This window comes from Hyperolius riggenbachi, chromosome 5 (genome assembly GCF_040937935.1).
Source record: "Hyperolius riggenbachi isolate aHypRig1 chromosome 5, aHypRig1.pri, whole genome shotgun sequence".
NCBI lineage: Eukaryota > Metazoa > Chordata > Amphibia > Anura > Hyperoliidae > Hyperolius > Hyperolius riggenbachi.
Genome location: NC_090650.1, coordinates 28,776,202 through 28,791,096, shown reverse-complemented (window position 1 = coordinate 28,791,096; position 14,895 = coordinate 28,776,202). Strand labels below are relative to the sequence as shown.

The 14,895-nt window shown below is 52.1% G+C and overlaps 1 protein-coding gene across 1 annotated transcript in view; it reads right to left on the bottom strand.

Annotated features, from left to right (window-relative positions):
- Positions 1-14,165, bottom strand: part of ANKIB1 (ankyrin repeat and IBR domain containing 1) — a 225,441-nt gene extending 211,276 nt beyond the window's left edge. The window contains exon 1 of the mRNA XM_068235266.1: positions 13,910-14,165. The gene's annotated coding sequence lies outside the window, so the exon portion shown is untranslated. The remainder of the gene's footprint in view (positions 1-13,909) is intronic.
- Between the last annotated feature and the right edge of the window lie 730 nt (positions 14,166-14,895).

The following is a 14,895-nucleotide window of genomic DNA, read 5'->3' as shown; positions in this document are numbered from 1 at the left end:
AGGTTTTTCAATTTTGTGTCAAAGTTTTTGATATTTTTGCATTCAAAAGATCCTGTGTGAACTTTTCTTTCTATGGTCCTTTCTATATACATGAAGTCCCAGGTTGTCCCCAATATGCCAGCCTTTTTCAACCTCTTTACCCTGGAGGAACCCTGCAAATAACTTTTAAATCTCTAGGAACCCCTGCAAACAATTTTTTGATCTTGAGGAACCCCTGCATTTATTTTGCAGGAGGCGTGGTCTTTAGAAGTAGGTGAGGCTGTATATCTCACTACCTCCTGTTACACTGCCACTGTCTCCTTATCCTAGTGCTTTTTATTAATGTGCTCATTATTCTGACCCCCAATTTAGTGTTTCTTTTTAAAGTACCCCCTGTTATAATAATGACCTTCGTGCGCAATGGGGGTAAATGCCAAGGAACCCCCTGCAGAGTACTCAAGGAACTCTGGTTAATAAAGCCTGCCATATGCACTATAAAAATAACTGCATGCATAGACTTCAAGGTGCTCTAAGACCGGGTACTGGAGAACTCATGGTGGGTAAGCAATGGCCAGTATGGCTGCTAGATGCTGCCTTAAAGGACCATTGACACGACAGGGATATGGTGGCTGCCATATTTATTTACTTTTAAGCAATACCAGTTGCCTGGCTGTCCTGCTGATCCTCTGCCTTTAATACTTTTAGCCATAGATCCTGGACAAGCTTTAACGGACAGATCCGAGCTGATTAAAAACAAAAATCCACTTCCTCCATTCCCTAGAAGCCGTCTTGTGCCCTCTCCGCAGCTCAGCATTCAGCGGGCGGACAGGGGTCCCCTCTGGTGCAGATGCCGACCCTCTACTGCACCTGCACAAGAGTGGTTCGCACTCGCGCTGACGTTATCTGGAGTTTTCTGCGCAGGCGCAGTAGTTCTGCACCTGCCCAGAACACTCCAGGTGACGTCAGCGCGACCACGAGCAGCTCTTGCGCAGGCGCAGTAGATGCCGACCTGGCAGGGAGGGTACCCTGGAGCCACTGGCTGGATGCTGAGCTGCGGCGGGGGCCCAGGACGGCTGCCAGGAGATGGAGGTAAGTTATTATTTTGTGTCCAGTACAAAAGCGATTTTTAGCGATTTCAGAGTGTAGCGATCATGGTTTGTGAGGTAGTAGTTTTTATTTGAAAAATGATGGGAAAAGCGCAAAAAAAAAAAAAAAAAAAAAAAAAAAAAAAAAAAAAAAAAAAAAAAATCGCTGCAATAAAAATATAAAAAGAGATTTTGAAGCGATTATATACCGCGTTTGCGATTTCTAAAATTGCAAATTGCTTAAATGAGAACAGCTCCATTGAAATACATTGCTGTAGCGCTTTTCCTGATCACCAGCAATCTGAAACACTGCCAAAATCACTAGAAAAATGCCCAGTGTGATCTAACCCTATCTGTGAGGTGGGATTAAAACATATCCTCACCTTGATGATCTATTATAGGCTCCTCAGACCCCTTCAGACTCCTTACTGCCTCTGGCTTCAGGTAGGATCTTTCTTGATAGATTACTAAAGACTGAAAACGTCGGGTGACACCTTTATGCATAATCACTTGTGAACTGATCAAATGAATATCTAGCACGATTACATAGCTTTGCTGTCCAGTCTTTCCCGCGGAGGTCTAGGTATGCTTTAAGTTCAAAGTCCTTTACACAAAAGGAAGTAGACATATAGATCATCCTGACTTAAAGGACAACTGTAACGAGAGGGATGTGGAGGCTGCCATATTTATTTCCTATTAAACAATACCAGTTCCGGCATCAGTAGTGTCGGAATCACACGCCTGAAACAAGCATGTGGCTAATCTAGCCACACTTTTATTCTGCATGCTTGTTCAGTGCCTAGGACTAAAAGTATTAAGAGGCATCAGTAGGACAGCCAGGCAATCTGCATTGCAGGAAATAAATATGGCAGCCGCTCCGATCAGTTCTCCTTTAAAGGGAACCAGAGGCCCCAGAAAAAAGATTTTATACATACCTGGGGCTTCCTCCAGCCTCATAAGCCTGGATCGCTCCCACGCCGCCGTCCTCCGCTGCCTGTATGCACCGGTACCGGGTCCCGTAGTTTCGGCCAGTCGGCGTCAGCACGCGGCCAATTGTCCGCATCACAGGGGCTCCCGGCATGCCCTTACGTGTGCGGCTGCAAACTGCGCAGCCGCACGCGTAAGGATATGGAGGGAGCCCCCTGATCATGCGGACAATTGGCCGCGTCCGCCGGAAATGATGGGACCCGGTACCGGCGGATACAGGAAGCAGAGGATGGCGGTGTGGGAGCGATCCAGGCTTATGGGGCTGGAAGAAGCCCCAGGTATGAATGAAATCTTTTTTCTTATTCCATGTCCGGCGTCTCTGGTTCCCTTTAAAGGATACCTGAGGTGACATGTGACATGATGAGATAGACATGTGTATGTACAGTGCCAAGCACACAAATAACTATGCTGTGTTCCTTTTTTTCTTTCTCTGCCTGAAAGAGTTAAATATCAGGTATGTAAGTGTCAGTTCCTGTCTGAGTCAGGACTGGGTCAGACTACAGCGTGACCCTCACTGATAAGAAATTACAACTATAAAACACCTTCCTAGCAGGAAATGGCTTCTGAGAGCAGGCAAGAGATAAAAAGGGTCAATGGTTCATAGATTTTAGCTCTGGCATACTTCAATAAATGTGTCATTGAGCAAAAACAATAAAACTGTAAAAACAAAAACTTAAAAAGTATATTTAAATATAAAACTGTGAAATATCTTCAAAAGTCATTTTCGGAGGATAGATACATTGTTTATTTCATTTGTTTATTTTCACCTCGGGTGTCCTTTAAAGGATAACTGTATTAATTAACGCACATAGAACAAACCAAATTGATCTTTTAACCACAACACTCTGATATTGAGATGTGGCTACTGCATCCCAGTGCCGCCCCAAATCTATACTGGCCATTGTAAACAGTAGTGATGTCATTTCCTGTCTACCTGCAGAAACTCGGATGTAGATGAAAGATGGGGACAGTGGTGGGAGGGCTATATCACAATCTCAGGTCAACGTTACAATTGACTTGTCAATATTGTGACACGGATAGCACATACAACTCCACACATGTTCCTGCACGGTTGTGCACCAAAGACGCGGCCAAGAGCGTCATGGGCATGCGCACATCCAAAAGTAATGCTCCTGGTATTTCTACACACAACGTACAGTGAGCAAGTACAGAGGGGGCTTGATTGTGATTTAAAATTATTATTTAACAGGGACCGAGAGAGAGACAGTGAGAGACCCTGAGAACCGAAAGCAAGTGTACACAGCAATTCATGAGCGACCAAACATTTTCAACCTTGTTGATTCCCTGGAAACTCGCTGGTACGGTTTCCGTGGCTATCTGCCCCTATTTTCCCACTCCATCTCTTGTGCTCTTTCAGTGACATATTGACAAATGGAGAAGATAGCTTCAGTGCTATATGTAGAGTCACTGTTTACTTTTCCAGCAACACGTTGGCATATAGCGCAGAGCCATCCAATGTCAGCCAATTACTACACTGGTACATGCCTCTCCTTCCAAGGAAACGTCGTCGCACCTCTCCTTCCGTGGAAACCTCGTCGCGCCTCCCCTTCCGTGGAAACCTCACGCCTCTCCTTCCGTGGAAACCTCACGCCTCTCCTTCCGTGGAAACCTCACGCCTCTCCTTCCGTGGAAACTTGACGCCTCTCTTTTCAAGGAAAACTAGTTTGAATTGTATGCAGCTTTGAACTACGCCAATTAAATTCACTTTCTATGGGAGCGTACAACGCATGCTCAATAGAGATTTTCTCATTCTGCACATACGCAGGACATTCCCAGCAACGGGAGCATGATCGAAGACGCACAGTGGCCATCGACTGGCCAGTCGCCAGAAATTAAACTGGCTCACTGCGGGGGAGCAGAGGATCACTTTGTCCTGGCCCAGGAACAGTGAGGCTGCAGGGGGCCGGTAGAAGCCCCAGGTCAGTGAAACTTTTTTTTTTAATCAGTTAAGGTTCCTTTTACAGCAATATGAACGTTGGTCAAAATTAGCAGGAAGTGAATTGAGTCCAGTTCAAAGATGTATTCAATTCACAGGATTACAAAATCGTAAAAATTGCACGCAACCGGAAATGAATAGCATTTCATGAACCACGTCCAGTAGCCATAGCTCCTTATAAATTATACACGGTGCCAATCTTTTGAGACTTTCTTTAGCCGTGGTCAAGGAGAGGACTTCTAAAAAGTTCCTCCTGGCCCTTGGATTGGACAGGCTGTCATCTGGTTACCATATACATTTGTCCCCTCCTATAGAATACGTTAGACAACAGTCAATACTTTTGATTAATTGCCTTCAAGCAGAATTGTCAGCCACAAAATCAAATTCCATTTATCCATTGCTCTGTGGTTATTATGCAGCCTGCAACCTGACCCTGCATTGCAAGCATTACAATACAATCGTAAATGTTTCTGCTGTAATAAACCTTATCTTAGTCAGCCTGACTCTATTTGGTACATTGCCGAGGAGAGGGAAGCTTGTCACCTCCCCCCCCCCCCCCCCCACACACACACTGCTGCTTTTCACTGATTGGCTGAGGGCAGTTCAATGTGAAGCTGCTGAAATACGGTCTATGCTGTGCTCACATGTGTTTACAAAGAGAGCTAGATATGACAGTGCAGTGTCTAGTGGGGGGGGGGGGGGGAGTAATGGAGGAGATGACATCAGGATTGGCTTCAGTCAGAGGGAATAAAAATGGAAAATGCCTGAAACAGTTTTCTCTTTACTTACTATAGAAAATTCACTGAAATCAAAATGAGGACAGTACAATACATATGTAAATAGAACAAGTATTTATCTACTTATGTTTTTTTTCCTGGGATGGCATAACTGCCCCTGCTGCTTTAAAGACATGGACAGTTCAAATACTCAGTGCAGATCTTCAGGAAATGGCGAGTGCCAAGAATGATTAAATCCCTTCAAATACCAACGTTTTCCAATATGGAAGTGCCTACATTGCTTCAATCACTGGTTAGCTCCAGGACACCAATTACAGTCCATCACAAACTGATCAGCCTACAGCTCTGTACACACAAGACTGCGCTCATCGGAAAACAAGCAATCCACGATGGTTAGCGACGAGTGAATGACATTGCTGCACAATTTATCTCAACGATGTCATAATGATGATCTCCAGATCGGATCATTACCAGAAGTGTGGAAATAAGTACCTGGAAGTGCGATATTAGCAACATGTGAGTATTTTGACAATTGGATGATTAACACTGATTATCGTCCGAACCCAGTTGTTGCTGCCTTTTACCATAGTTGGGACTCATCTTTTCAACGATTGCTGAGTGGCAACCTCTGCCAATATTGATCACAGTCCTATACATAGTGGCCACAGTTCTCAAGTAGTCCCTCTGGCAGTGGTCACTGTATTCCAGTACTGATCACAGTCCCTCTGGCAGTGATCACCCACCTCCAATACTGATCACAGTCCCTCTGTCAATGGTCACAGTCCCTCTGGCAGTGATCACCCTCCTCCAGTACTGATCACAGTCCCTCTGTCAATGGTCACAGTCCCTCTGGCAGTGGTCACCCACCTCCAATACTGATCACAGTCCCTCTGTCAATGGTCACAGTCCCTCTGGCAGTGGTAACCTTCCTCCAGTACTGATCACAGTCCCCCTGGCAGTGGTCTCCCTCCTCCAGTAATGACCACAGTCCCTCTGGCAGTGGTCTCCCTCCTCCAGTAATGATCACAGTCCCTCTGGCAGTGGTCACTGTCCTCCAGTACTGATCAAAGTCCCTCTGGCAGTGGTCACTCTCCTCCAGTACTGATCACAGTCCCTCTGGCAGTGGTCACTCTCCTCCAGTACTGATCACAGTCCCCTCGGGCAGTGGTCACTCTCCTCCAGTACTGATCACAGTCCCCTCTGGCAGTGGTCACTCTCCTCCAGTACTGATCACAGTCCCCTCTGGCAGTGGTCTCCCTCCTCCAGTAATGATCACAGTCCCTCTGGCAGTGGTCTCCCTCCTCCAGTAATGATCACAGTCCCTCTGGCAGTGGTCACTGTCCTCCAGTACTGATCAAAGTCCCTCTGGCAGTGGTGACTCTCCTCCAGTACTGATCACAGTCCCTCTGGCAGTGGTCAATGTCCTCCAATACTGATCACAGTCCCTCTGGCAGTGGTCACTCTCCTCCAGTACTGATCACAGTCCCCTCTGGCAGTGGTCACTCTCCTCCAGTACAGATCACAGTCCCCTCTGGCAGTGGTCATTGTCCTCCAGTACTGATCACTGTCCCTCTGGCAGTGGTCACTCTCCTCCAGTACTGATCACAGTCCCTCTGGCAGTGGTCTCCCTCCTCCAGTAATGATCACAGTCCCTCTGGCAGTGGTCACTGTCCTCCAGTACTGATCACAGTCTCTCTGGCAGTACTGATCATTGCCCCTCTGGCAGTAGTCACTCTCTAACAGTACTGATCACAGTCCCTCTGGCAGTACTGATCACAGTCCCTCTGGCAGTGGTCACTCTCCTCCAGTACTGATCACAGTCCCTCTGGCAGTACTGATCACAGTCCCTCTGGCAGTGGTCACCCTCCTCCAGTACTGATTACAGTCACTCTGGCAGTAGTCACCCTCCTCCAGTACTGATCACAGTCCCTCTGGCAGTGGTCACCCTCCTCCAGTACTGATCACAGTCCCTCTGGCAGTGGTTACCCTCCTCCAGTACTGATCACAGTCCCTCTGGCAGTGGTCACCCTCCTCCAGTACTGATCACAGTCCCTCTGGCAGTGGTCACTCTCCTCCAGTACTGATCACAGTCCCCTCTGGCAGTGGTCACTCTCCTCCAGTACTGATCACAGTCCCCTCTGGCAGTGGTCGCTCTCCTCCAGTACTGATCACAGTCCCCTCTGGCAGTGGTCACTGTCCTCCAGTACTGATCACTGTCCCTCTGGCAGTGGTCACTATCCTCCAGCACTGATTACAGTAGTCTCCCTCCTCCAGTACTGATCACAGTCCCTCTGGCAGTGGTCACTGTCCTCCAGTACTGATCAAAGTCCCTCTGGCAGTGGTCACTCTCCTCCAGTACTGATCACAGTCCCTCTGGTAGTGGTCATTCTCCTCCAGTACTGATCACAGTCCCTCTGGCAGTGGTGACTCTCCTCCTGTACTGATCACAGTCCCCTCTGGCAGTGGTCACTCTCCTCCAGTACTGATCACAGTCCCCTCTGGCAGTGGTCACTCTCCTCCAGTACTGATCACAGTCCCCTCTGGCAGTAGTCACTCTCCTCCAGTACTGATCACAGTCCCTCTGGCAGTACTGATCACAGTCCCTCTGGCAGTATTCACTCTCCTCCAGTACTGACCACAGTCCCTCGGGCAGTGGTCACTCTCCTCCAGTACTGATCACACTCCCTCTGGCAGTACTGATCACAGTCCCTCTGGCAGTGGTCACCCTCCTCCAGTACTAATCACAGTCCCTCTGGCAGTGGTCACTCTCCTCCAGTACTGATCACAGTCCCTCTGGCAGTGGTCACTCTCCTCCAGTACTGATCACAGTCCCTCTGGCAGTGGTCACTCTCCTCCAGTACTGATCACAGTCCCTCTGGCAGTGGTCACTCTCCTCCAGTACTGATCACAGTCCCTCTGGCAGTGGTCACTCTCCTCCAGTACTGATCACAGTCCCTCTGGCAGTGGTCACTCTCCTCCAGTACTGATCACAGTCCCTCTGGCAGTGGTCACTCTCCTCCAGTACTGATCACAGTCCCTCTGGCAGTGGTCACCCTCCTCCAGTACTGATCACAACCCCTCTGGCAGTGGTCACCCTCCTCCAGTACTGATCACAGTCCCTCTGGCAGTGGTCACTCTCCTCCAGTACTGATCACAGTCCCTCTGGCAGTGGTCACTCTCCTCCAGTACTGATCACAGTCCCTCTGGCAGTGGTCACTCTCCTCCAGTACTGATCACAGTCCCTCTGGCAGTGGTCACCCTCCTCCAGTACTGATCACAGTCCCTCTGGCAGTGGTCAACCTCCTCCAGTACTGATCTCAGTCCCTCTGGCAGTGGTCACCCTCCTCCAGTACTGATCACAGTCCCCTCTGGCAGTGGTCTCCCTCCTCCAGTAATGATCACAGTCCCTCTGGCAGTGGTCTCCCTCCTCCAGTAATGATCACAGTCCCTCTGGCAGTGGTCACTGTCCTCCAGTACTGATCAAAGTCCCTCTGGCAGTGGTGACTCTCCTCCAGTACTGATCACAGTCCCTCTGGCAGTGGTCAATGTCCTCCAATACTGATCACAGTCCCTCTGGCAGTGGTCACTCTCCTCCAGTACTGATCACAGTCCCCTCTGGCAGTGGTCACTCTCCTCCAGTACTGATCACAGTCCCCTCTGGCAGTGGTCACTGTCCTCCAGTACTGATCACTGTCCCTCTGGCAGTGGTCACTCTCCTCCAGTACTGATCACAGTCCCTCTGGCAGTGGTCTCCCTCCTCCAGTAATGATCACAGTCCCTCTGGCAGTGGTCACTGTCCTCCAGTACTGATCACAGTCTCTCTGGCAGTACTGATCATAGCCCCTCTGGCAGTAGTCACTCTCCTCCAGTACTGATCACAGTCCCTCTGGCAGTACTGATCACAGTCCCTCTGGCAGTGGTCACTCTCCTCCAGTACTGATCACAGTCCCTCTGGCAGTACTGATCACAGTCCCTCTGGCAGTGGTCACCCTCCTCCAGTACTGATTACAGTCACTCTGGCAGTAGTCACCCTCCTCTAGTACTGATCACAGTCCCTCTGGCAGTGGTCACCCTCCTCCAGTACTGATCACAGTTCCTCTGGCAGTGGTCACCCTCCTCCAGTACTGATCACAGTCCCTCTGGCAGTGGTCACTCTCCTCCAGTACTGATCACAGTCCCCTCTGGCAGTGGTCACTCTCCTCCAGTACTGATCACAGTCCCCTCTGGCAGTGGTCACTGTCCTCCAGTACTGATCACTGTCCCTCTGGCAGTGGTCACTATCCTCCAGCACTGATTACAGTAGTCTCCCTCCTCCAGTACTGATCACAGTCCCTCTGGCAGTGGTCTCCCTCCTCCAGTAATGATCACAGTCCCTCTGGCAGTGGTCACTGTCCTCCAGTACTGATCAAAGTCCCTCTGGCAGTGGTCACTCTCCTCCAGTACTGATCACAGTCCCTCTGGTAGTGGTCACTGTCCTCCAATACTGATCACAGTCCCTCTGGCAGTGGTGACTCTCCTCCTGTACTGATCACAGTCCCCTCTGGCAGTGGTCACGCTCCTCCAGTACTGATCACAGTCCCCTCTGGCAGTGGTCACTCTCCTCCAGTACTGATCACAGTCCCCTCTGGCAGTGGTCACTCTCCTCCAGTACTGATCACAGTCCCCTCTGGCAGTGGTCACTCTCCTCCAGTACTGATCACAGTCCCCTCTGGCAGTGGTCACTCTCCTCCAGTACTGATCACAGTCCCCTCTGGCAGTGGTCACTGTCCTCCAGTACTGATCACAGGCCCCTCTGGCAGTGGTCACTCTCCTCCAGTACTGATCACAGGCCCATCTGGCAGTGGTCACTGTCCTCCAGTACTGATCACAGGCCCCTCTGGCAGTGGTCACTGTCCTCCAGTACTGATCACAGGCCCCTCTGGCAGTGGTCACTGTCCTCCAGTACTGATCACAGTCCCTCTGGCAGTGGTCTCCCTCCTCCAGTAATGATCACAGTCCCTCTGGCAGTGGTCACTGTCCTCCAGTACTGATCACAGTCTCTCTGGCAGTACTGATCATAGCCCCTCTGGCAGTATTCACTCTCCTCCAGTACTGACTACAGTCCCTCTGGCAGTGGTCACTCTCCTCCAGTACTGATCACACTCCCTCTGGCAGTGGTCACCCTCCTCCAGTACTGATCACAGTCCCTCTGGCAGTGGTCACTGTCCTCCAGTAATGATCACAGTCCCTCTGGCAGTGGTCACCCTCCTCCAGTACTGATCACAGTCCCTCTGGCAGTGGTCACGGTCCTCCAGTACTGATCACTGTCCCTCTGGCAGTGGTCACTCTCCTCCAGTACTGATCACAGTCCCTCTGGCAGTGGTCTCCCTCCTCCAGTAATGATCACTGTCCCTCTGGCAGTGGTCACTCTCCTCCAGTACTGATCACAGGCCCCTCTGGCAGTGGTCACTCTCCTCCAGTACTGATCACAGGCCCCTCTGGCAGTGGTCACTGGTCCTCCAGTACTGATCACTGTCCCTCTGGCAGTGGTCACTGTCCTCCAGTACTGATCACAGTCCCTCTGGCAGTGGTCTCCCTCCTCCAGTAATGATCACAGTCCCCTCTGGCAGTGGTCACTGTCCTCCAGTACTGATCACAGGCCCCTCTGGCAGTGGTCACACTCCTCCAGTACTAATCACAGGCCCCTCTGGCAGTGGTCACTGTCCTCCAGTACTGATCACAGTCCCTCTGGCAGTGGTCTCCCTCCTCCAGTAATGATCACAGTCCCTCTGGCAGTGGTCACTGTCCTCCAGTACTGATCACAGTCTCTCTGGCAGTACTGATCATAGCCCCTCTGGGAGTAGTCACTCTCCTCCAGTACTGATCACAGTCCCTCTGGCAGTACTGATCACAGTTCCTCTGGCAGTATTCACTCTCCTCCAGTACTGACTACAGTCCCTCTGGCAGTGGTCACTCTCCTCCAGTACTGATCACACTCCCTCTGGCAGTGGTCACCCTCCTCCAGTACTGATCACAGTCCCTCTGGCAGTGGCCACTGTCCTCCAGTACTGATCACTGTCCCTCTGGCAGTGGTCACTCTCCTCCAGTACTGATCACAGTCCCCTCTGGCAGTGGTCTCCCTCCTCCAGTAATGATCACTGTCCCTCTGGCAGTGGTCACTCTCCTCCAGTACTGATCACAGTCCCTCTGGCAGTGGTCTCCCTCCTCCAGTAATGATCACAGTCCCTCTGGCAGTGGTCACCCTCCTCCAGTACTGATCACAGTCCCTCTGGCAGTGGTCACCCTCCTCCAGTACTGATCACAGTCCCCTCTGGCAGTGGTCACTCTCCTCCAGTACTGATCACTGTCCCTCTGGCAGTGGTCACTATCCTCCAGCACGGATTACAGTCCCTCTGACAGTGGTCTCCCTTCTCCAGTACTGATCACAGTCCCTCTGGCAGTGGTCACCCTCCTCCAGTACTGATCTCAGTCCCTTTGGCAGTGGTCACTCTCCTCCAGTACTGATCACAGTCCCTCTGGCAGTGGTCACCCTCCTCCAGTAATGATCACAGTCCCTCTGGCAGTGGTCACTGTCCTCCAGTACTGATCAAAGTCCCTCTGGCAGTGGTGACTCTCCTCCAGTACTGATCACAGTCCCTCTGGCAGTGGTCAATGTCCTCCAATACTGATCACAGTCCCTCTGGCAGTGGTCACTCTCCTCCAGTACTGATCACAGTCCCCTCTGGCAGTGGTCACTCTCCTCCAGTACTGATCACAGTCCCTCTGGCAGTGGTCTCCCTCCTCCAGTAATGATCACAGTCCCTCTGGCAGTGGTCACTGTCCTCCAGTACTGATCAAAGTCCCTCTGGCAGTGGTCACTCTCCTCCAGTACTGATCACAGTCCCTCTGGTAGTGGTCACTGTCCTCCAATACTGATCACAGTCCCTCTGGCAGTGGTGACTCTCCTCCTGTACTGATCACAGTCCCCTCTGGCAGTGGTCACGCTCCTCCAGTACTGATCACAGTCCCCTCTGGCAGTGGTCACTCTCCTCCAGTACTGATCACAGTCCCCTCTGGCAGTGGTCACTCTCCTCCAGTACTGATCACAGTCCCCTCTGGCAGTGGTCACTCTCCTCCAGTACTGATCACAGTCCCCTCTGGCAGTGGTCACTCTCCTCCAGTACTGATCACAGTCCCCTCTGGCAGTGGTCACTCTCCTCCAGTACTGATCACAGTCCCCTCTGGCAGTGGTCACTGTCCTCCAGTACTGATCACAGGCCCCTCTGGCAGTGGTCACTCTCCTCCAGTACTGATCACAGGCCCCTCTGGCAGTGGTCACTGTCCTCCAGTACTGATCACAGGCCCCTCTGGCAGTGGTCACTGTCCTCCAGTACTGATCACAGGCCCCTCTGGCAGTGGTCACTGTCCTCCAGTACTGATCACAGTCCCTCTGGCAGTGGTCTCCCTCCTCCAGTAATGATCACAGTCCCTCTGGCAGTGGTCACTGTCCTCCAGTACTGATCACAGTCTCTCTGGCAGTACTGATCATAGCCCCTCTGGCAGTATTCACTCTCCTCCAGTACTGACTACAGTCCCTCTGGCAGTGGTCACTCTCCTCCAGTACTGATCACACTCCCTCTGGCAGTGGTCACCCTCCTCCAGTACTGATCACAGTCCCTCTGGCAGTGGTCACTGTCCTCCAGTAATGATCACAGTCCCTCTGGCAGTGGTCACCCTCCTCCAGTACTGATCACAGTCCCTCTGGCAGTGGTCACGGTCCTCCAGTACTGATCACTGTCCCTCTGGCAGTGGTCACTCTCCTCCAGTACTGATCACAGTCCCTCTGGCAGTGGTCTCCCTCCTCCAGTAATGATCACTGTCCCTCTGGCAGTGGTCACTCTCCTCCAGTACTGATCACAGGCCCCTCTGGCAGTGGTCACTCTCCTCCAGTACTGATCACAGGCCCCTCTGGCAGTGGTCACTGGTCCTCCAGTACTGATCACTGTCCCTCTGGCAGTGGTCACTGTCCTCCAGTACTGATCACAGTCCCTCTGGCAGTGGTCTCCCTCCTCCAGTAATGATCACAGTCCCCTCTGGCAGTGGTCACTGTCCTCCAGTACTGATCACAGGCCCCTCTGGCAGTGGTCACACTCCTCCAGTACTGATCACAGGCCCCTCTGGCAGTGGTCACTGTCCTCCAGTACTGATCACAGTCCCTCTGGCAGTGGTCTCCCTCCTCCAGTAATGATCACAGTCCCTCTGGCAGTGGTCACTGTCCTCCAGTACTGATCACAGTCTCTCTGGCAGTACTGATCATAGCCCCTCTGGGAGTAGTCACTCTCCTCCAGTACTGATCACAGTCCCTCTGGCAGTACTGATCACAGTTCCTCTGGCAGTATTCACTCTCCTCCAGTACTGACTACAGTCCCTCTGGCAGTGGTCACTCTCCTCCAGTACTGATCACACTCCCTCTGGCAGTGGTCACCCTCCTCCAGTACTGATCACAGTCCCTCTGGCAGTGGCCACTGTCCTCCAGTACTGATAACTGTCCCTCTGGCAGTGGTCACTCTCCTCCAGTACTGATCACAGTCCCCTCTGGCAGTGGTCTCCCTCCTCCAGTAATGATCACTGTCCCTCTGGCAGTGGTCACTCTCCTCCAGTACTGATCACAGTCCCTCTGGCAGTGGTCTCCCTCCTCCAGTAATGATCACAGTCCCTCTGGCAGTGGTCACCCTCCTCCAGTACTGATCACAGTCCCTCTGGCAGTGGTCACCCTCCTCCAGTACTGATCACAGTCCCTCTGGCAGTGGTCACCCTCCTCCAGTACTGATCACAGTCCCCTCTGGCAGTGGTCACTCTCCTCCAGTACTGATCACTGTCCCTCTGGCAGTGGTCACTATCCTCCAGCACGGATTACAGTCCCTCTGACAGTGGTCTCCCTTCTCCAGTACTGATCACAGTCCCTCTGGCAGTGGTCACCCTCCTCCAGTACTGATCTCAGTCCCTTTGGCAGTGGTCACTCTCCTCCAGTACTGATCACAGTCCCTCTGGCAGTGGTCACCCTCCTCCAGTACTGATCACAGTCCCTCTGGCAGTGGTCACCCTCCTCCAGTAATGATCACAGTCCCCTATAGGCAATAGTTACTATCAGCACCCTTTTCCCAGCATTGATCATTAATACTCACTATTGCCGGAGTCTATGCAGGGAGTCAGGCTGCAGCATCTTCCCTTCCTCTCACACAGACGGCCGGGAGAATCCGCCAGTCAGAGGCCCCGGAACCACTCCAGCGACCCGGAACCTGCTCAGCCTCCTATCACCGCCCAGCAACCCCTAGCCTCCGGGCAACGACCACAGACGGCTCTCCTGTCACCAATCCCCGCCCCACCGGCCGCGCGCCCGTCCGCCGCTACCGAGACCCGAGTACTAGTCACGCCACGCCTACCAACCATACCCCGCCCACCGCGGTGACTGTACACAGCGCAACGCCCCGCCCTGTCAGCTCTGTCCCCGCCTGCCTCGCGACTGTACACAACGCGACACCCGCCCACCGATACGTAACCCCGCCCAACGCTCTGACTGAACTCAGGTCAACATTTCCGCCCGTCCGGATAGAGCCCCGCCCACCGCGCACATAGCGAACAGCGCACCGCTCTGCTTACTGACCCGTGGCTCCGCCTACCGCGAGCTAAGCAACACACAAGAGATTTTCTTCACGTGACTTCGGCCGTCACCAGAAAGGTTCAGGCAACAGAGCGGCATTCTCAACCAATAACCTAGAGTCCCGCCCATCGCTTTGAAGCTTCGTATTACACCAGCAACATGCTCCGCCCAATCCATTAAAACCCGGCCTACAAAACAAGCATAAACACATTATTCTCCGCCCACTTTGCCATGGACACGCTTTTTAGCCTACTAATGGATAAGATAGCCGAATCGCCCCACCCTAAAATGGCATTTCCCCGCCTCGGGGTCTGCGGCCACGCCCTTAACTCAAACTATAGTCTCCACCTGCTCGGCGCGCATTGGCGCATGTCGGATTCGCTCATTTGGCTACGCCCCTCCTCTGTCTATGCGCGGCTCTGGAATCTGGAGGTAGCTCCGCCTCCTGTCTATTTTGGTTCCGCCCAGAGAAGACATGCTGCAGCTGCTAGGCGTGGCTTAGGTCTATAG